General features: G+C 41.4%; 1 protein-coding gene across 2 annotated transcripts in view; it reads right to left on the bottom strand.

The window, feature by feature from the left end:
- gpc6a (glypican 6a) overlaps nt 1-23,477 on the bottom strand; it is a 290,648-nt gene that overhangs the window by 78,847 nt on the left and 188,324 nt on the right. The gene's annotated exons all lie outside the window — the stretch shown is intronic.

The following is a 23,477-nucleotide window of genomic DNA, read 5'->3' as shown; positions in this document are numbered from 1 at the left end:
GCTCCGATAGATGAACTGTTATTATTCATCAGTGTGAGAAACTGGAGCTGTGGCATGCGTGCACAATGGCACCTGATGAGTGTGAGACTTGGCAGTCCTGAGAAAATATGAATCCACTTCAGATATGATTCGCTGTGAATTTATTTAGATTGCAAAACAGTTTTTTGGCAAGTGCGCTACACTGAGAAACGTTAGATTTGTTATTTGGCGTCACGTGATCATGCTGCACGTACGCACATCATTCCCTTTCCTAATGTCTAGAAAGACAGTCTGGAGCACAGCTGAGTGTTTTGCTAATCCGCTGAGAATATCGGTGGCAAATTTAAATAGAAGTAGCTTAAAGTCGTCAGACATGTTCTAGGTTGTTAGTCAAGAAGGGGGTCTGAAAAGTTGTATGAAATAGTGTCAAAGTTACTAAGTTGGCAATGCTGTGTCGGAGGTGCGCTTGATTTGCAACTCGGAGTAAGGCAGGAGTACACCTCAAGAGAGGAGCAAATAATTGGCTTGTTTAGTTTTTTTTAACCATTTAAAACCCAGATCATAATAGTGATTAAAAGTTGATTACTTGAGCTGCTCTAAGATCAGCGTAATAAACGAGTGCGAGTTTGATGATTTTCAGCTTTTGTTAAACATCCCCAGTTTTTTTTGACTGGATATGCCAAAGCTTGAAATACACCAAAGTCATAGGATAAACTGCACAACAATACAAGGTTTACAAGTATGTCCTTCTCAGTTCTTCATAAAAGCTGTGCCTTTGTTGTTGGGCCATGTCACTGCATCCACTTTAATGGAAGTGACAGGATTCTCACATCTGCTTCCTGTCAGAGGTGGAGATGCAGAACAGAGAGTGCATCTGATAATTGGCCTGTCAGCCTTTGTATTCATGCTCGAGTTTAGATGTTGTCCAACACACTCTAGACACTGTGTGCGCGTGTGTGTACGTGTGTGTAGCATTGTAAAAATGTCCAATACATAGGAGGGTTTGATTGTGACAGAAGACAAGCTAAACAATATTTTTAGACAAATAGGAAAAGAAATGGAAGGGCACTGTTCGTGAAACACAGTGAGTTTAAAAAAAAAGTAGTGATACAAAGGTGTTGGCTTACACCTTGAAAATCCCAAATTTGATTCTCGTCTGGTTCTTCCTGTGTGGTTTGCACGTTCTCTCCACACGTACATGAATTTTATTTAGCATGTTGTGATTTCCTCTCAGCTCAAAAGCAATTATGTTTGCTCAATCGGTTACTCTAAAATAATCTCAAGTGTGTGTGTGTGTGTGTGTGTGTGTGTGTGTGCGTGTGTGTGTGTGTGTGTGTGTGTGTGTGTGTCTATAGTTGATATTCTTGTGTGTACCTGTGTTGGTCCTGTGATGGACCGGTGAACACGGGGCATATCACATCTCTCATCAAAGCTGCAATAGCAGATCTGTCAAACGAGCTAGCTGCTACACAAAAACAGTCATAAAACTCATCATCATCACCGCTAGCCCCCCCACCCCCCAACACACACACACCAAAATGTGAATGCCACGTGCATTGCCAGAGGAAATGATAAACATCAGTCGCCGTTGTGTAGGTCCAAACGTCTTTTTGTTTTCAATGACTTCAAATGCTGTTTTCTGTTTGGGATTCTGGTAGTTTGTCCTAAAGTTGAGGCGGTAGCAGCCGGCTGTTTCTCTTTCTCTGGTGTTATTGAGTGAAGAAGGGAGGCTCCATATCACCCCAGTGTTTGCATGGCTATACTAATTTAGACTTAGATACAGGATTGAGTTCAAGATCCTTGTTTTTGTTTTCAAGGCATTACAGGGAGGAGCCCCTTCCTGCCTGTCCGAGCTGATTCACATGTGTGAACTCCAGCGTCCTCACCGCTCCTCGGCTTCACACCTTTTAGAAATAAATTGAGCTGGGATCGAGCATTCAGCATCGTTGGTCCAAACGTAGGAATACCCTACCTTTGTCAGTGAGATTGACCCTTACCATTGCGGCATTCAAGAGCAGGCTCAAAACTCACTTTCATAAACTTGCTTTTACACAACCTGCACTTTAAATTCTTGTTTTATGGAATTTACTTAGCTGTTTTATTTGGGTACTGTTCAACACTTTGGTGTATCTTCCTGATTGTTAAAAGTAATTTACAAATAAAGTTTGACGATGATGATGATGAACCTCAAACACTAGAGGTGTTCTGCTGCAAAATATGTGAGCGCATAATAAGTGCAGAGCCCAGGTAAATGCGGAAGTTTGGTGGCCCGATTAGAGACTACTGGTTTCAGATTGATCTTGGTTATTTTCTGAGGTGCTAACAGGAATGCGAGATAACCAGTTAACTGTTTTTTTTTTGTTTAATCTCCACAAAATGTATAGCTATACAATCAATCCTTAAAGCAGCTTGTATTTCAAAGCTGCCATTGTAGCTTTAACTGCAGGACAAGACATCCAAGCAAGGTCAAAAAATGAATGAGTGACTTATTTGTGTTTTGGATGCAGGTGCTGGAACTTTAGACATATGGATGAAGTGTTGATTTTAGGGGGCAGATGCATTTCAGATGCATGGCTAATGGTGTCCCATTTAATTCAATTCAGTTTAATTAAATAGCGACAAGTCGTCTCAAGGCACTTCACAAAATAAAACATTCCAATTGAGTTCAGTTAATTATGCTAATTAAGTTTCCTATATAGGAACCGAGCAGACTGCATTTCACTGACTTGTTGTGTCAGAGACTTTACAGAATTCCCCAAAGTTATTAATTTACAAATAGAGGCCAATAAGGTAAAACCTGTACTGCAACCAAACACAAGGGGACCTTTGATTAGATCCCTTTGTCTCTGTATTCATATTATTTTAAAAATGCACAAAGCCCTGTGATACTAATACAGAGCCGATAAAAGAAGGGATTAGAGAAATTCAAAGATCTGATTACAAAAAGAACACATTAGTGCAGTTTTGTAGCTTCAAGGCAACACCTGAATCTCTGCACAGCACTAAATCCACCCTCTTTCTTTAATTATGTTTAGAACAATCCACTTTGCCTTTAATTTTGTCGATGCTACAGTATAACCACACCACCTGTGTGCGTGCTTGTGAGACAAATATCAATAACAGGAGATCAAACTGAAGCGAAATAAACAGAAATGAAAGGCCTGCCTGTATGCACTGTTAATTTATTAGCTTCCCCTGTTTGGAACAAGGATCAAATAAACCATCTTTACCAATTACAATCTGTTTACAACATCACACCGCTTCTTATAAGAAGGCCATTAAACTAGCTTGTTGGCTGTCAATATCACCTCTGCATGTCATCTGTGGGTTTGTGCTCCTGTAAATTGTGTAGATCTCTATAGGAGTGTAGATAACATATGGGGTGTTTCCACAAAAAACTTTCATTTTATTGAACACACTTCATAGCTGGCATAGATTTTTCCCATTTGTGAGTCAGGTTTTAAATGCATAATGTTTCAAACTGTTAAATACATATGCTACATTCTTAATGAGTTAATTACCACTGGACTGTGTAGGAAAATATCAATTTAGCTGCAGCTACTGTATTTAGCTTACGGTAAAAACAAAAATGCAATGTAAAATGACTTGAATGAAGATGGTTTTGACTGTTAAGTGTTATTTTATTCAGTGAGATGCAATCGCTATAATTTTATTTTTAAATCTTCTAAATCACAGACTTTAGTTGACAATGAAGTGAGAGAAAGAAAAGAACAAACAGAAAGACGACAGACTGCAGAGAAAGCCAGAGTCGCTGCCAAACATGGGAAAACAAACACCGAGAAAACCCGGAGACAGATTCAGATTAAACAGACAGAGAAAGAAATGGACAGGACACTCACAGACAAACAGAAGGAACAGGCAGGTGCTGTCGCCACACTTGGACGATAAAATGGATGCAGCTACATGCCAATCAGTATGTTTGCTTTAGAGAAAATGATTTCTCAATTTCTACTTTCATTATCACACTTTAGGAATTCTTTTTCACTCCTAACTGCATCGTTTGAGAAGATTATACATGCATTGAAACATTGGTCTCCAGTGTAAATCCCCAGTTTTATATTTCCCTCTGTGCTTTGTTGTGCAGCATTCTGCAAATATCAGTGCTGCACACATAAATCAACAAAGTATGTCTGGTCCCTGTTCCACCTTTTGTGGGGAGGTGAATAGTAGCAGACAGTTTTAAGATTACACTTCCACCACCATCCTTATACAACTTCAGCAATCTTTCCACTCCTGGCCATCATCAGTGTAACTTCTTCAGGTTAAAATAAACTTTTTTTTTGCCATCAAGCTGCTTGACTTACTTGATTTCATTGGCAAATTTTTATTGTCACATTTTTCAGTTATTTATTTAAATTAGAATGTAATTTCCACAGTGAATGTGTAGTGCTTGTGCTATTAAATCTGCAAGGGTAAACCGGCTAAAGCTAGATTTTAAACACAAAAACGGAACTCTCACCCCTCCCACCAGCTATCGTACTTAAGCCTAACATATACTTCCTAGTCTGCGTTGGTACGGAGACACACGACGCCATTATCTGTCGTTTCGAGTCCTCTCCAACAGGCACATGAGGACGGACAGAGTTGAGTCCACTTTTCAAAACATCCTCTGAACGAAACAGAAAGCACAAACTTGTGATTGGTCAGAACGCTGCTTCCTTTAAATTTGTGTTAAAGTCTATGAAACACAAAAAACACAATATAAACACAATAATAAATGCGTTGTTTTGGACTGGATACATGCATGTTACCCCAGACAAGTGCTATGCCTTCTGTTGTCCTGGTGGGGAATTGCTTAGCTCTTTCTTTTCAAAGGCAAAACCTCTCCATCAAACCGTGTGTGCGTCTCTCCTTCAGAGCTGACGGTCAAGCATGGCTGACAGGCTGCATGGTGGTGCAGTTGTTAGCACTGTTGCCTCGCAGCACAAAGGTTGCAGGTTCTAAACTCGGCTGCGGCCTTTCTGCGTGGAGTTGCGTGTTCTCCCCATGCATGCATGGGTTTCCTCCGGGTTCTCCGCTTTCCCCCACAGATCACAACATTCCCTATAGGTTATAAATTGTAAGTCGCTTTGGATAAAAGCGTCTGCCAAATAAATAAACATAAACATGATGGTGGGAATTATCGGTGAGAGAAGACTGGAAGCAAACACTCTGGACTGGAATCTGAGATGTGAAGCACAAGTCAGGAGCTCTGGTCGTGGCAAGACGATAACTGAGCGTTGGAGCGGTGAGTGAGATGGCTATTTGGTTGGTGGTGTTGATTGTCCAATGGAGAAGCAGGGAGTTGATTAGGTCCAGATGTAGTGTGTTAACCCTTTGATGCATGAATTATGAAATCTTCAACCATGATTTTTTTAACAATTTTTTTCATTCGTCTTTAGGTGTGAATGAAACAAATTTCAACAAATATTTTTTGTAAAATTTTATAATTTACAAATAATTTATTACATGTCCACTTCAGTGGGCAGCGTGCAATCTGAGCATGAAATATGTTGGCTTGGCTTACTGAAGTCCAAACGGAGGGGCTCAAATGCAATAAAGTCTTCAACAGCTGTGCTTAATAGCAAAAACAAATAAATAACAATTTTGAGTACCTGTCCACTGTGGTGACCATTATGCATCAAAGGGTTAATGTGATGAGGACCTGGCATTTATCTGTATGGGGCTCTGGTAGTTTGTCCTAAAGTTGAAGTGATAGCAGCCATCTGTTTCTCCTTCGCTGGTACTATTTGAGTGGAAAACCTCACACACCAGTGGTGTTCTGCTGCTAAATATCCAGGCTCGTAATGACTGGAAGAACCAGGTAAATACAGAAGTGCAGTGGCTCGGCCAGACAGACAAATGGATAGTCCAATCATTGGTTTCGGACTGAGCCGTGTTATTAGCTGAGGTTTTCAGAAAAATGTGAGAGCAGCAGGTCATTCATTTTTTTCTATTTAAAAAAAGAATCTCCACAATGTCTTTATAGCTATATTTTGTTGGAATGTTGTTAAGAGGCATGAAAAAATGTTTTAAGCTAGCTTGTTTTGCAGACTGGCCATTGTAATTTTAAAGTGGCAGTGTGTAGTTTTCTTCTGCTAGGGAGCACTGCATACATACATTTCAGGGTAGTTTTCCACCATATCATCCTGAATGTCGCTAGTTAAAAAACATTACTGTAAACGTTGTTGCCTGTGGAGCGTGCAACCTTGGTGTGCCCCCTCCAATTTTGATGATCAGCACTTTGTAGGCTGCCATGCTGTTTTAAATGTGCTTTATAAATAAATTAGACTTTTGACTTGGGTTCTTCAGTTAATTCCAGGGAGAAAATGCACTGCCAATTGTAGTTTTCTAATGCTGTAGTTTCCAGATCTGCTCGAGGTCCTGCACCTGCCAGTGGGCAATACCACTCATCAAAACAAATTGCATCTCTTTTTTGATTCTGTTCTTTCCCATATGTTTTGGAAAAGGTTTAGCAGTTTTGTTATAAAATTCATGTTTCTTCTTATACCTAAATGACTTGTTAGAAGCTAACATGACGTTCGTAAGTCGTATGTCCAGCCAATCATCTAGTGTGATGTCATCGACAGGCACAGGACGCCAGCTAGCCACAAGGAACAACATCGTCCCCCAAAGATGCTAGGCCCATGCACTATGTACTTTAGACCTGATTTTTATTGTTGTGTTATAAAGCCGCCAATATTTTTCAAGAACTGGACATCTATTTATTAATTTTCAACAGCATTTCCATGGATATTTCCAGAGATTATTGGTGAAAACTACACATAGTCTTTTTAAACACATGACTCCAGCAAAATTATCTGATTTGTGTAGCAATTTAGTTATATGACATTCAATTGGTGTCTCTTACAGCGAAAAACAATTTCAACCCTGATTTCAGACATAATGAAAAGGAGTTTAATAAAACGTGCCAATTTTCTAGACTGCTAATATGAGATAAAAAGAAACATTGGAATCATGTTTTTAGTTAATTACCTATTTCAAGCGCTTCCTATTTGTTTTACTTTTTAGTGAAAACCCAAAAGTATAATTCATCCTGTAAGTAAGTAAAACATTAAAAGCTGCCCTTTAGCTCTGTGAGACTCCGGAAAATAGCATTAAAATGGAGCCTTCTAACACAATTATCTTTATAGGGTTTTTGTTTCATCCTTGCAGTTACTGTGCCCAGCAGTGGCTGGTTACGCCAAAAGAAGGGTAATCTGATAATCTTTTTAGCACTTATTTACAGATGAGTAGCTGGAATATTTCACAGCAGGCTAAAGGAAGCACTTTCAAGCGAGATGCCACAGATGCAGGGATTAAAACACTAATCTACTCATCTGATGCTTAAGTGATATGACAACATTGCATGGAGAGAGTGTATGTGTGTGTGTGGAGACAGAGAAATTCCCAGATTCTCTATAAAGAAGCAGTGGCACTGCATTTTAAAACAGTTACTTCGAAATTGTAATTTGCATTTCTGTATAGCACAATAAAACTCACTGTGTTAGAGATTATAAAGAGCTGCTAAGCACATGGGTTACTGCTTTTGTGGCATACAATTTCTCACTGGTAACATTTTTGATAAGCAGAAATCAGTGTTTCTTTTACTTTTTGTTTTTTAACAAGTTCGTCAAAAACTGTAGAAATGAACCACATGTTGCAACTAAATACAGGTGCTGGCCAGTAAATTAGAATATCATCAAAAGGTTGAAAATATTTCAGTAATTCCATTCAAAACGTGAAACTTGTACATTATATTCATGCAATGCACACAGACCAATGTATTTCCGATGTTTATTATGTTTAATTTTGATATTTATAGGTGACAACCAATGAAAACATCAAATCTGGTATCTCAGAAAATTAGAATATTCTAAAGGCCAATGAAAAAATGTTTGTTTCTCTAATGTTGGCCAACTGAAAAGAATGAACATGAAAAGAATGTGCATGTATAGCACTCAATACTTAGTCGGGGCTCCTTTTGCCTCAATAACTGCAGTAATGCGGCGTGGCATGGACTCGATCAGTCTGTGGCACTGCTCAGGTGTTATGAGAGCCCAGGTTGCTCTGATAGTCGTCTTCAGCTCCTCTGCATTGTTGGGTCTAGCGTATTGCATCCTCCGCTTCACAATACCCCATAGATTTTCTATGGGGTTAAGGTCAGGCGAGTTTGCTGGCCAATCAAGGACAGGGATACCATGGTCCTTGAACCAGGTGCTGGTGGTTTTGGCACTGTGTGCAGGTGCCAAGTCCTGTTGAAAGGTGAAGTCTGCATCCCCATAAAGTTGGTCAGCAGCAGGAAGCATGAAGTGCTCTAAAACTTCCTGGTAGACGGCTGCATTGACCCTGGACCTCAGGAAACAGAGTGGGCCAACACCGGCAGATGACATGGCACCCCACACCATCACTGACGGTGGAAACTTTACACTGGACCTCATGCAACGTGGATTCTGTGCTTCTCCGCTCTTCCTCCAGACTCTGGGTCCTTGATTTCCAAAGGAAATGCAGAACTTGCTTACATCAGAAAACATAACTTTGGACCACTCAGCATCAGTCCAGTCCTTTTTGTCCTTGGCCCAGGCGAGACGCTTCTTGCGCTGTTTCTTGTTCAAGAGTGGCTTGACACACGGAATGCGACACCTGAATCCCATGTCTTTCATGAGTCTCCTCGTGGTGGTTCTTGAAGCGCTGACTCCAGCTGCAGTCCACTCTTTGTGGATCTCCCCCACATTTTTGAATGGGTTTGTCGTCACAATTCTCTGCAGGGTGCGGTTATCCCTAGAGCTTGTACACTTTTTTCTACCACATTTTTTCCGTCCCTTCGCCTGTCTGTTAATGTGCTTGGACACAGAGCTCTGCGAACAGCCAGCTTCTTTAGCAATCACCTTTTGTGTCTTGCCCTCCTTGTGCAAGGTGTCAATGATTGTCTTTTGGACAGCTGTTAAGTCAGAAGTCTTCCCCATGATTGTGGTGCCTTCAAAACAAGACTGAGGGACCTTTTAAAGGCCTTTGCAGGTGTTTTGAGTAAATCAGCTGATTAGAGTGGCAGCAGGTGTCTTCTATATTCAGCCTTTTCAGAATATTCTAATTTTTTGAGATACCAAATTTGGAGTTTTCATTAGTTGTCACTTATGAATATCAAATTTAAATGTAATGAACATTGGAAATACATTGGTCTGTGTGCATTGCATGAATATAATGTACAAGTTTCACGTTTTGAATGGAATTACTGAAATATTTTCAACCTTTTGATGATATTCTAATTTACTGGCCAGCACCTGTATGTTTGTGTATATAATGCACGTATAGTGTTGCATTCCAATGACCCATTGATTTTATTTTTTATTTATTTATTATTTCCTCATGTCCTGTCTGGCTGTGAAATAAACATAATTAATGTCTGAATGCTGGTGACAAGCCTTACAGATTTACTCTCAGGTGGAGCATCAAAGCTTCTGCTTTAATGTCACGCCTGATACTTAAAACTTTATTGTTATAGTTTTTTTTAATTCTTTATCATTTCGACTGGACACGGAGACAGAGGTGAAAGAGAAAGGAAGAGACAAAAGGAAGGGAGGTTCCACAAAAATAAACAATCAATGATGAACAAGAGTTGCCTTCTAGACCTGCAGAAAGAGAAAAACAAACAAACAAACAAACAAAAAAGAAGGGGACACACAACAATACAACTAGAGCAAGCTATCACTGCGTCAACCTGATGAGGAAATATAAAATCAACATTTATTTACTGAACAATCACGATAATAAATCACAGAGCATTTAGTGCCAACCACAGCCTTAAGACATGTGTTGAAAATGCCCAAGTCCATACTTATGAGAGCACCATGTGAGCACCTGTGTGTGTACACGTACTTGTATACCGTAAATCCTCTAATACAGGCTGGCATTCAATTAAAGGCCGGGTCTCCAATTCTGGCCGGTGTCAGAGTCAGCGGAGGTAAATAATGGCCGGTCTCTTATTGTGGCCGGATGAAATTTGGTAACAAGCTAGTACGAGAGCGTCCCAGCGGCAGGGTTATAGTACACAAATCAACCAGCATGAGGCAGTAGAAGTTCACGCAGACCTTTTTTAAGCTTTTTCTTCAACGCTTTGTAACGCTACAGACACGATCCTCTATCACGCTCCTACCACACAGAGTCACGGTGTCAGTTAACCATGCTAATTCAACCCGCTCCACAGAACACACATCACCTTCCCTGTGGCTTACATAACACTCACACAACACGCAAATCAGCACATAGGAACTAGCAGAACGATAGGAAACACATATAACACAATACCCAGAATGCACCTGGCTTACAACCCCAGCCAGGTCATTACACTATCAAGTTCAAAGAGAACGTGCTGATTATGCTGCAGAACACTCTGGAGAGCAGCAGTAGGGGGTGTATGAACTACAGTAATCCCTCGTTTATCGCGGTAGATGCGTTCCAGACCTGGCCGCGATAGGTGAAAATCCGCGAAGTAGGGACTCCCAGCATGCCCCTCGCGGGGATTCCCTTCACGTCGCAGCTACGTCACAAACCGCGGCTATAAACGGAAGTCGCCTTTCCAGCTCACCACTCAGTCATCGTTTCTTCAGATTCATGATCAGAGTTTCCAACGTACCGATCAATCCAACGAACTATCAGCTCATAGTAAGTTATCTTACTTACTTCTGGAAAGCCCGGCATTTCCGTGTCACTTCGTTGACGCTCGAACGCTCGGGGGTTTCCTAGATCAGCCGGCGTTTCACCGACGCTATCACTTCCGCGTCTGTGAAACCACGCTCCCTATTGAATTATCGTATGATCACATTCTCTTTTTGGGGGTAAAACTCAAGTGCCAGACCGTAGGTACTGACACGCGATCGTTCATGTCGGTTCATTTCCTTTAATGTTTTCTGTCTTTTATATGCGCCTGATGTGTATCGCTGCTGTGGAGCGGGGCGCTTCACCTTGTCCTCTGACGCACAGATCACAGCAGGGAGCGCTCAGCTGTTTTCGCGGTAGGTAGATCTGCCTCCTGAGCACGGCCACAGTAACAATCAGGTGTCGCCACCTCAAAAACTAATTTAACACGCGATCGTTCATGTCAGTTCATTTCCTTTAATGCTTTCTGTCTTTTATTTGCGCCTGATGTGTATCGCTGCATGCTGTGGAGCGGGGCGCTGCGCGCATCACCTTGTCCTCCGACGCACTGATCACTGATACAGCCGCCAAACAGCAAGCGCTCCGCTGTTTTTGCGATCGGTAGATCTTTTAGAACTGCAGTTCAAAGGTAACTCATGAGGTGAATATATATGAACCCAGGTAGCAGTTTTTCTTTAGGATTGAGAGGAGATGCAGGAAGATAATAAACAGGCAGGACAGAAAAATAGTCAAATAAAAACAAGTTAGTTTTTGTACCTGGTGGTTGCAACAAACAGACACTGTTGAAGGTCATCAGAAGTGAGGAACAGAAAATGAAATAATTATTTTAATGTTTAGAGCAGCAGGAACTCCAAGAGGCTGCAGGCGCATCAGTGAGTTTGCGGCCGCTGCGCAGGGGGACGGGGGAGAGGGCTGAAGCAGAAACTACCGTTGTTAAAAGAAATGTGTTTAACTTTGAAAATGTGGGCGCACTTTTAATTGTCAAAAACTCCAGCAAACCATTAGTTCATTTTGCTCAAATAGAAATAGAGGCATGTCTCTAATACTGGCCCTCCTTCCAATAAAGGCCTGGAGCTTGATGAGCTTGAGTCAAATACAGACCCGGGCCTGTATTAGAGGATTTACGGTATGTAAGGTTTCTCTATAGGAGCGTCCAATAGTGAATGTGAGGGGCCACAGATCTGCCCCCCAAAGATGTGTAGGAGATGGAGGGAGCTCCAAGGCCCAGAAATCCAATGGCCCATTTAAAATATTTATGGAAATAAAATTTGGGGAAATTTTGAACATTCCACTTTGAAAAACTGCCGTACATCTGTAGCATAACATTTTAGTTGTGGTGTTTTATTTGTAACATATTTACAGCACGCCTGTGGCATGCACATGTGGGTATAAAAGGAAGACTAATGCAGCAGCCAATATGGAAGTTATATATTTTTAGATACTTGATGTTGTCGGAGGCTCTACAGAGTAAAGCCATGCAGTCATCGGGAAAGAGGCGGGGGCACCCTGGATCGATTGCCAGTGGTGTTAACTTTGGTGACAAAATAATTTTATTTTTATTCATTCATTTTTTAGTGACAAATGAATTTTGTGAACAAAAACTAATATTTCCCTTGCGGAGCAGACTGAGAAACAAAAACCAGGCTTCATCCAGTAGGTGGCAAAAAAGTGAATTGCACACAGTCTCCTGCATTAAAACTATCAGTTTATTAATGATACATATCCAGTTGTACCTGGTATTGCTTGGAAGATATCTCCAAATGTTTTCTTTTATGCTCCTTTTGAAGGCAGCGTCTTCTATTTGTTCAGTGTGGTGTTGCTGTAGCTTTAGCAAAATTGGCAGAAATCTCATCACAGATCAGACTTCAGTCGCTGAAGTCTGCTGGAGTGGAGCTGTGTACATAAGGTGTGTGTATATAAGGCTAACGCTAACATGATAGGCAGTGTTAGTTGATTAGTTACCTGCAGTATTAACAGGAGAGGATGTGCAAACGTTACCGCCGCTGCTGCGTTGAAGTTACTAGTTCAGAGTGGGTCAAAAACACAGCATTCACAGTAACAAATTATTGCGTATTCAGAGCACAAATGCTTTATCATATTTGTGGTATTTCATCCCGTTGATGAAATATGCACAGTGCAAGTATTGCAAGATACCCTGTTGTTGGCTTCAACAGTGTGATACCCTTATGAGGAATAGAGCAAAACAATGTTTGATATCCGTGCGTTCGCACAATTGCTGATCGGGAGCTGGTTGTGAGGCGTTAATCGCTTCTAGTATAGTACACAATGCACAAAATAAATTTGTCCCAACCTCAAGAGAAAAATTGGCTCAAAACAGTCCAAAGATCATACAGTGTACACCTGACTTAAAACACCTCAAGTTAGTTTTGTGACCTACTGTGGGATCCTGATCCCAGCTTTGGTCTCAACGGGCACCAAAAGAGCTGGCACACTCACTCTAATTAGATATTGTGCATTTCAAATATATTTTGTTTTTTAAATCAAGGGTTTGCAACTTTCATGACTGATGACACAAGACACATTTAGGTGTCAACTTGACATTTCGACAAGGTGTTGTCATGTGCATATGGTGTGAACTTCCTTTAGGCGTAACAGAACGGGAAGAGCACAGGGAATGGAAATTGCTTTGTGCCACCAAGTAATGAAGTTGTGAGAAATGACAATGACTTTACAAGCAACCAAGGCCAATCAAGGGGAACACTGGTGGGACAGAGAATCTGTCATTAAAGAATTGTCTCTGTAGTTCTGTCATAATTATTGTGACAGGTTGCATTGCTCGTCACTGATTGAACAAGAGTGTAAGACTTCAGAGTCTACACTCAGTTCCACAGCCATTAGTGTCAATGGCAATATGAGTGATATGTCACTGCGTACATCTGACTACCATCTGCCTCCTAAAGAAACATGTGCCCGGTTTCACAAATCCCCAAATAAAATTTCACTGAAGATCCCCAGAGTTGCACGGGGGATCGAGGAATTGTAAGTCTTTTGGTTTTCTAATGTGGGGAAAAAAGCAGGTCGCTGGTATTCCTTTTGTAAAACAAGAGTAATGCATTATCTTTACCAAGCTTGATGAAATCCAAATGCAGAAACTGTTCTGGCTACAAGAATTTTATCAGGTGTTCTAGACACCTGAGCATTTCCCTCCCCAGAGGTTGACTCACAAGGCTTTAAATCATATTAAAGACCAACACAAATGTGTTGAAAAAATGAGTGAACACATTGTACTTACTAATCACTGATCAGTGCATACACCTCTGTGTCACAATGACAGATGTCAATGTTACTGATGGTAAATGAAATATTTTATAACAAAGGAAAAACTTTGTAACCATAGAAACACTACTCGTTATATATGTTGCATGTGTGTGTGTGTGTGTGTGTGTGTGTGTGTGTGTGGGGGGGTGTTGGTGTTTGTGTGTGTATGCTCTGTCTTCTTGATCCCCAGTGAGTCGTGGCGGATGGCTGCTTATACTGAGCCAGGATCCTCTGGAGGTTTCTTCCTGTTAAAAGGGAGGTTTCCTCTCCACTGTCGCTACATGCTTGCTTAGTATGAGGACTGCTGTAAAGACTCTGACGCTAGTCAGTGACTCGATGTAATTTGCTGGGTTCCTTATATAGGAAACTTTTAACTGATTGGCTCAATGAACTGACCTCTATTGGAATGTTTGCTGGGTGAAGTGCCTTGAGATGACTCTTGTCGTGATTTGGCGTTAAATAGAAATTTTTTGTTAAAGAGGCAGCAGACTGTTAGGGAATACAGAAACAAAAGTGGTGAAAAAAGCTCCCTTGTATTTGTACTCTCTACAAAGGCATTGGATTTATCTAGGCATGAAGGTGATTTGACCTTAACTAAGTAATTTTAGTTGTCTAAACACACACACACACACACACACACACACACACACACACACACACACACACATACACACACACACACACACACACACATGCACACACACACACATCCACACACACACACATGCACACACACACACACACACACACACACACACACACACACACACACACACACACACACACACACAGAGTCGTCTTCATCAGGAGGGCGTTGAAGCAGAAAACGCTCACAGGGAAGGTGCTAACATATGCCCCACATTCTTGCTTCGCCAAAATAAAAGTAGAGATGTGTGATCAGTATCACCAAGTTTTTCCATCTGTTAGCACGTGTAAATGTCATTAAAACTTAGTGAAGCAGTGAGGCACTTGCAAATACTGTTTTTTTTATTGTCCACATCAGAACGTAAACTGGCTTTGAAGCTGGAAAAAGCACCAACATGTCTGCTCCAAATGGAATGTATAAAGTCGATTCTGCATACACAGTGAGCTTGAAAAGGACTTATAACTGTTCTTTTGGGTAGATTTCAGATTGTGCAGTAGCATTTTCCCTACCGTAGCAAAAACTTAAACAGTCCTCTATGCTGGTCTGTTTCTTAGCAAGTATAACAAGAAAAAAGAACAACACACAATTTAACAACATTTGTGGAGGAGTTGAGCATTTGTTAGAACGACTAGTTGTAAGTGTATCGTTTTCATCAAAAAATAATGTAAAACAGCACTTACTACAAATGCTATGTTTCAAAAGGCAAGTGCTCTTGTTGGTTTAGTCAAACACCAATCTGCCAAATTGGATTTCCTTAACATTCTCTTTGCAAACTGAGAATGCAGATGAAATAAACAAATTGGTGAACTTAAGCTGAATGTTAATTCTTTACTACACAGAGCCACAGCCTGGGCACAAAGCACTAAAGTTGCCTCTTGAAATAAAACCGTCTGTAGCACTTTGTATTTTCACTAATCACACTTTTTCCAGCTCAAACTTTAGAGTGCTTCTGCTCAGCATGTTAAATGTAAGATGAAGCCAAGGTGGTTCCTAAGAGGCCACACTAAAATCAGCTGCTGTCAGATCGATGCATATCTGGGACTGACGGATTAATCCACATGTGAGCAGCTGTGCCTCAATGAAACACAGTGGTACTCTACAGACCCGTGCAACCCCCTCAGGAGTCGACTCGAGTGTCTGTCTTTGCTGAGGTGCAAGGTTGCCTGTTGATCTACCCTGACATGCACCATGTTACGTGGCATGTCTGAAGCACAAGTTGGGACTGTTTCTTTAATTCTCCACGACAAGTGCAAACACGTTAAAAGCCAAGCACGCACTGTACGAAGACTTCGGAAGTGTGCGCCATGAGCCCGTCGGCCTCTCTGGTGGGTACGAGACCTCCATGCACTGCATTGTTACCCATCTGCTGCGGTGTCTTCTGGATTAAAGCGTAGCACTCACCCTCTGTCTGTCTGACTCTAAAGGTCTGCAGCCCAGCCTGAATGTCAGCAGCAAACACCTCCATCGTGGCTGCCAGAGAGCTCTGGACAAATGTCACAACACCGGTGTTGACAGCTTCCTCTAAGTGCTTGTTAAATAAAGATGTGGTGCCACACTCTTTAAATCAAGGTGCAGAAAAAAAAGTCATGAAAGAGAGACAGGCAGTTATTGTCAAATGGTTTAACACATTTTCTCTAGCGGATAAGGCAGCTGGGAAGGAAGCACTTTCTTTTTAAAAAATGATGGATATTTTCTTCAATTTCTGACTATTTCTAATCATTGGTTCTGTTCGAATCACTCAGTTGGCTGGATGAATCTGTAACTTTTGGAGTTTTCTGTATGAAGCGGAAGCTGGTGTATGCTGTAGAGGGAAGTATATTATCCTTTCATATCATTTGCTTGTACTCCAGACCACATGCTGTCTTTCATTTTTTTTCAACTTTCAGCAGTTCACCACAGATCAAAATCTTTTAATTAAAAAGGACATCTTTGGCGCAGCACATTTCCCGATGACGTGCCAACCTTTTTGAGCCAGTTGCCATCTGCCATCACAGCAATGTGGCTGAGGCCTTATCCCCAGCAAGCTGTGTGAGCTGTGAGCCAGAAGGAGGGAAGGAGACAGTCAGAGAAAAAAAATGGAGAGAGAGAGAGAGAGAGAGAGAGAGAGAGAGAGAGAGAGAGAGAGAGAGAGAGAGAGAGAGAGAGAGAGAGAGAGAGAGAGAGAGAGAGAGAGAGAGAGAGAGAGAGAGAGAGAGAGAGAGAGAGAGAGAGAGAGAGAGAGAGAGAGAGAGAGAGAGAGAGAGAGAGAGAGAGAGAGAGAGAGAGAGAGAGAGAGAGAGAGAGACCCGGTGCATCTGTATTACCGGGCCACATGATCACCTAATTTGTCGTGTGAAAATCTTACGTAGTTTGGACATCTAATGCAATGATTAACCTTTGGAGTCAACTTGGTCCAAGATGGCTGCTACAGTTGATCATGGACAGCAAACAAGAATGGCTGAAACTCCATCTACCGTATAGATATTTGTCATTTTTTTAAATTGAATGTGGAAGCAGGTGAGTCATCCCCATCCACTGTTCTATGAGCTAACCAATCACAAGCCTGTTGTCTAAAATGTTGCATTCGATGAACAATTTCATTGGCCTCAACTGAGTCTGTTAGGAAAATGTTGCATGAACCATGTGATGGATGTAAACGGAACTTTCAGGAAGCTCTCTTTACATGTGCATCCACAACTTATTCATCTTTATGATGATTGCTGTGGCTACTGAGCATCACAAAACAGCTCTGAGAGCAATTCCCAACATAAATGGTGTGCTAATAGATTCCATAAGGGCTGGAGAAATCATGTGACAAATATTTGTTTTAAAATAACACCATTTGACCCAGTCAGAGGTCCCACAATCAATTTATCCCTGTTGCTTTCATTTTTTAAATTATACATTATTACTGTAAAATTTCCATTTATTTGTTATTAATATTTAGTTCAAACAAGCTGCACAGAGTGCCCCAGTAACATGTAAACAATGCAATTAAAACATTTCTTAAATTAGGAACATGTCACCTCCTGCGGCCTGAATGCACATCCCTTCTGCTCTGTGTAAACCTGAACTGACCACCTGCAGCTTGTGCGTAACCAAAAGTCTCTACTACTAGTACTACGCTGCAATTAGCCACTGTTATATTGGATATGTTCCTTTCCACCAGCAGCGATGTTGTGTTTTGGACGTGCCCCAGAAGCGAGGGCACACTACCATTACATTTCGTGTCCACTTTTGATGTGCTACAGTTCCAAAACACGTCAAACTCCACAGTTTAGATTGAGCCAGACAGGAAGTCAAACACAAAAGCAGTGTAGAACATCTGAAAACTTTCAAAATAAAGGTTCACATGCAGTACGTCATTCCCTGTGAACTTCTGTGACAGATGAACACAGAACAGAAAATAACCCACAGACATTTTTTTTCATGCATGCAGCTGTCTACCTTCTTGTTTGTTATTGTGTGTGAACGTCTGGAGTGGTTTTGCAATTCTCCTTTGATTTCGTGACATGACTGGGTCAGCTGTGTGGAACTCTTTCACTCTCATTTCACGTAAGGATTGCTCCAGGCTGGGAACGAGCTCGCAAGTAGAACGCCACTATTACGTTACGCGACCTCTTTCACAGCCGGTGGAAAGTCGGGGCCAGCAGGGAGATGCAGAGAAACTGTGAGATAATGCTCAGATGCGCTGATGGAGAGCTTTTCTTGATTGTTACCTCTATGATGTTCTCTGTGCATAATGTGGAAAATATTTGTCATCAACAAACTAACTCACAGAAAAAACAAATAAACAAATTGCCTCTTGTAAAAACAACCGTAATGGCTCAGCCCCAATCGCCGGTGGTCGAATAAATTGTCCCATAGCCTCACCCTAACACTCATACCGCTAAATAAATATGAATGCATCCATGATGGAAAGAGTATAAAGATACACAGCAGACTTTCTATTTGTTTCAGGAAATTACAGAAAACGTGGGTTTGGGGGTGGTGACTGCACGAAGAAATGGAAGAGATTGAGAGACAAATGTGTCGATGTTAAAAGGTTTCTGAAATACACAAATTCAATATAAACACACCCTAGTAAACACACTAGAGATGTGACCGCAGTGATATCCCAGAATACCTCTACACCCACCGTTATCCTGGCGGAGAATTGCGTTACAACACTGACACCACTGGAGAAGTATAAAAGGAAAATATCTTCGTCATAAGGTGTGTGTGTGTGTGTGTGTGTGTGTGTGTGTGTGTGTGTGTGTGTGTGTGTGTGTGTGTGTGTGTGTGTGTGTGTGTGTGTGCAAACTTGCTGATGAAGTATAAATTAAGCTTTAGTATTTAGCATCTGATGAACGGGGACTCTGCACAAACATAAAATGTGGGGAAAATAATTAAGAAAAAAATTAAAAGCACCTCTCAGTTATTGTTTTTAATATGCTGGTGGGTGTTTATACCTTGGTCGTCCTGAAGGACGTGTTGTCTGGAGCACCCCTGGTATGGTCTCCCATGACACATTTATCTCAGAGGAGAGGTCAGACTGAGACTAATTTAACGGAACATCACCAGAAGAAGAAAAGTGCCTCTCTCAGAACAGAGACACCCTCTGGAGTCAGGCCTGGGGAAGGGTGAATGGTGGGGGCTCACAGGCAAGCACCTGGTGGCTGAGCCCTGGCTCCTGGGGCTCAGTCAGGCTCAGCCTGAAGAAGCTGCGTGATTTCACTCTAATGCAGGCCCACCACCTGTGGGTTAGGGTTAGGGTGTGGGAGGAAAATCAAGCTTGGATGATGTGAGCCATAGGTGGCAGGTGGGAGCAGGGACTTGGGAGTATTGACAGTCCCAACCCAACTATGGTAAGCAGTCAAAAGTAGATGAATGGATGGAAGAAATTTTTAAAACAAATCCTGATCTCTGTTTCACATAAAATGACTTGTCAGTAAATGTCTTTGAATTTTAATAGTTGTATGCAAGTCATCAAGTCTATAATTTGTTTAAGAACAAAGTCTCGCAGAGCTTTAAAGACACGCAGCAAGTTGATGAATCAATATGAAACGTAACGGGGAGCCATAAATAAATAAATAAAAAATAAAAATAAAATACTTAATAAAAACCTGTAAAGAGTTATTTGAGAAAGCTTGGAAGACTATTGCTCAGACATCAAACTTTCAAAGATATTCAACCCATATGCAGGTCCTTCTCAATAAATATAGCATATTGTGATAAAGTTCATTATTTTCTGTAATGTACTGATAAACATTAAACTTTCATATATATTAGATTCATTACACACAACTGAAGTAGTTCAAGCCTTTTATTGTTTCTAATATTGATGATTTTGGCATACAGCTCATGAAAACCCAAAACTCTTATCTCAAATAGTTAGCATATCATGAAAAGGTTCTCTAAACGAGCTATTAACCTAATCATCTGAATCAACTAATTAACTCTAAACACCTGCAAAAGATTCTTGAGGCTTTTAAAAACTCCCAGCCTGGTACTCAAAACCGCAATCATGTGTAAGACTGCCAACCTGACTGCTGTCCAGAAGGCCATCATTGACACCCTCAAGCAAGAGGGTAAGACACAGAAAGAAATTTCTGAATGAATAGGCTGTTTCCAGAGTGCTGTATCAAGGCACCTCAGTGGGAAGTCTGTGGGAAGGAAAAAGTGTGGCAGAAAACGCTGCACAACGAGAAGAGGTGACCGAACCCTGAGGAAGACTGTGGAGAATGACCGATTCCAGACCTTGGGGGACCTGCGGAAGCAGTGGACTGAGTCTGGAGTAGAAACATCCAGAGCCACCGTGTACAGGCGTGTGCAGGAAATGAGCTACAGGTGCCGCATTCTCCAGGTCAAGCCACTTTTGAACCAGAAACAGCAGCAGAAGCGCCTGACCTGGTCTACAGAGAAGCAGCACTGGACTGTTGCTCAGTGGTCCAAAGTACTTTTTTCAGATGAAAGCAAATTTCGCATGTCATTCGGAAATCAAGGTGCCAGAGTCTGGAGGAAGACTGGGCAGAGGGAAATGCCAAAATGCCTGAAGTCCAGTGTCAAGTACCCACAGTCAGTGATGGTCTGGGGTGCCATGTCAGCTGCTGGTGTCGGTCCACTGTGTTTTATCAAGGGCAGGGTCAATGCAGCTAGCTATCAGGAGGTTTTGGAGCACTTCATGCTTCCATCTGCTGAAAAGCTTTATGGAGATGAAGATTTCATTTTTCAGCACGACCTGGCACCTGCTCACAGTGCCAAAACCACTGGTAAATGGTTTACAGACCATGGTATTACTGTGCTCAGTTGACCTGCCAACTCTCCTGACCTGAACCCCATAAAGAATCTGTGGGATATTGTGAAGACTAAGTTGAGAGACGCAAGACCCAACACTCTGGATGAGCTTAAGGTCGCTATCGAAGCATCCTGGGCCTCCATAACGTCTCAGCAGTGCCACAGGCTGATTGCCTCCATGCCACGCCGCATTGAAGCAGCCATTTCTGCTAAAGGATTCTCGACCAAGTATTGAGTGCATAACTGAACATAATTATTTGAATGTTGACTTTTTTGTATTAAAAACACTTTTCTTTTATTGGTCGGATGAAATATGCTAATTATTTGAGATAGGAATTTTGGGTTTTCATGAGCTGTATGCCATAATCATCAATATTAGAAACAATAAAAGGCTTGAACTAATTCAGTTGTGTGTAATAGTTGTGTGGGGGCGACGGTGGCACAGGAGTTAAGTGCTCGCCTCGCAATCGGAAGGTCGCAGGTTCGAGACCCGCTCAGTCTGTCGCTGTCGTTGTGTCCTTGGGCAAGACACTTAACCCACCTTGCCTGCTGGTGGTGGTCGGAGGGACCGGTGGCGCCAGTGCTCGGCAGCCTCGCCTCTGTCAGTGCGCTCCAGGGCAGCTGTGGCTACATCGTAGCTCATCACCACCAGTGTGTGAATGTGTGTGTGAATGGGTGAATGAATGATTGTGTTGTAAAGCGCCTTGGGGGGTTCCAGGACTCTAGAAGGCGCTATATCAAATACAGGCCATTTAATATATATGAAAGTCTAATGTTTATCAGTACATTTCAGAAAATAATGAACTTTATCACAATATGCTATTTTTTGAGAAGGACGTGTACAGCAAACAAAGTTCTCAAGGCTTCTGTACAGTGCTGTAAAGGTTTGATGTATGTGCTTTTAAATGAGGGACAGAAACATGTCCTTTACATGCATTTACCATATTTAAATTGTGATAATTAACTGATTTCAGAAAACTTCAATCTAGCAGATTAACTGATATTGTAGGAAAAACTGACATATTAAAAGTGTGGTTGACCTTAAAAGTATTTTTAATTATTATTTCTGATTATAATCAGTCCCTCTAAGTTTTTCATGCAGGCTGAACATAAAAAAGTCTCCAACATCTATCTTTTGTGTTAGCTTCTGATAGAAAGTAGACAGTGAAACTCTAGGATTTGAAAATCCTCACATATCTATGTCACACAGTGAATTAGCATTCATGGCCTCGCCCATCTTGGCTCACACCCGCACACAGGAAGGCTTTTTAAACATTTTGCAGAGAGTGGAGAGTGTCTTGGTGATAGTCACTGTGCAACATGGCTGAACGTGTTCAGTTAGCCACTCAGAAGCGAGGTGCGTGCATATCATTAATATTAATGAGAAATCCTGCCTTTTTCAGCTAACCTCTACACCAGCAAACTTCTGCATCTCAGAACAAGACAATCATAGTTTTTTTAAAGACTCATAAGCCATTGATTCACACTTGAGAACACTGCAAACACATTCAATGAATGAGTAAACCACACCTTTAAACTTCTGTTTAGAAATGATAAAAAATAAATACACTCCATGGAAGCTTGTTTAACTGGTTGTTTGTTACTTAGCTAATTGATTTAAACTAAACTAAACAAAAAAGAAACCGTACAATGTCTCAATGACGCCAGTGAAGTGAGGAGGAGCAAGCTCCTGTATCAGTTATTCTTGCAGCAAAGCAAGAATAGATGTATGCATCGACTGCTCTGTTATTCTATGCATCCTGTCAGCTCGGTACAATGGTGTTTTCATTGTTACTGTGAAGAGCATGTTCAGGACACCAATACAAGCATCAAGGGACACCAAGGGTCTATGAAAGCGCACCTGCTATTTTCTTTGATTTAGGCACACTGTGCTACTCAAAGATACCCGTTGGAGTTGTCAACAGTCATACAAAAGGAAAGAAAAGGAAAAAGTGGTTTTGTAAGTGCTTGTCAAAAGAAGCCACACAAATGACAAACAGTGAATTTTCTCACAACTCCAGTAAATTTACTACAAATTGCAGCTGGCGGACCGAAGTCAGCGGAAAAGGAAAGCAGATTCTCTGAAGTACATCATCTGGAGAGGGGATTAAATTAGGTATAATTAATGAGATGTTTGTTGGAGGTGTTTCACACAGCCTCAAATCACACGCAGGTCAAAGCAAACACATCTATTATGTATGTGTTGCCATTCATTTAGCCCAATCCAATGTTTCTTCATGTGCTGATTGTTATTGCTGTCTGAGCCCACATCGCTGAATGCACCGTACAGATTTGAGATAAGGAAAATGTAAAGCTGTGGTTACATAAGAAAAAGAAAGAAAGCCATGACAACAACATGGAACTGATATCTCTCACATGTCTGCAAACTAATCTGTCAGCACAATAATAAGTAAATGAGTGAAGATTAGGAACTGCCTCCAAGCTTAATTTGAAATAATCTAACAGTTCTTAGTTGGGAATGAGTGTATAACGAGATCAGCGTGCCACTGAAAGCCGTTAGGGAAAACAAATCCCCCTGTGCCAAATATCCCACTTGCCACCATCGTAACAACTCAAAATGCACAAAGGATGAGGCTGGCTTCCCATGTGTATGGAGAGTTAGTGGTAAGTGCTCTAAATGCTTGAACTTTAAATCGTTCAA

Source organism: Nothobranchius furzeri, chromosome 9 (genome assembly GCF_043380555.1).
Source record: "Nothobranchius furzeri strain GRZ-AD chromosome 9, NfurGRZ-RIMD1, whole genome shotgun sequence".
Lineage (NCBI taxonomy): Eukaryota > Metazoa > Chordata > Actinopteri > Cyprinodontiformes > Nothobranchiidae > Nothobranchius > Nothobranchius furzeri.
This window is presented reverse-complemented; position numbering and strand designations above follow the sequence as displayed.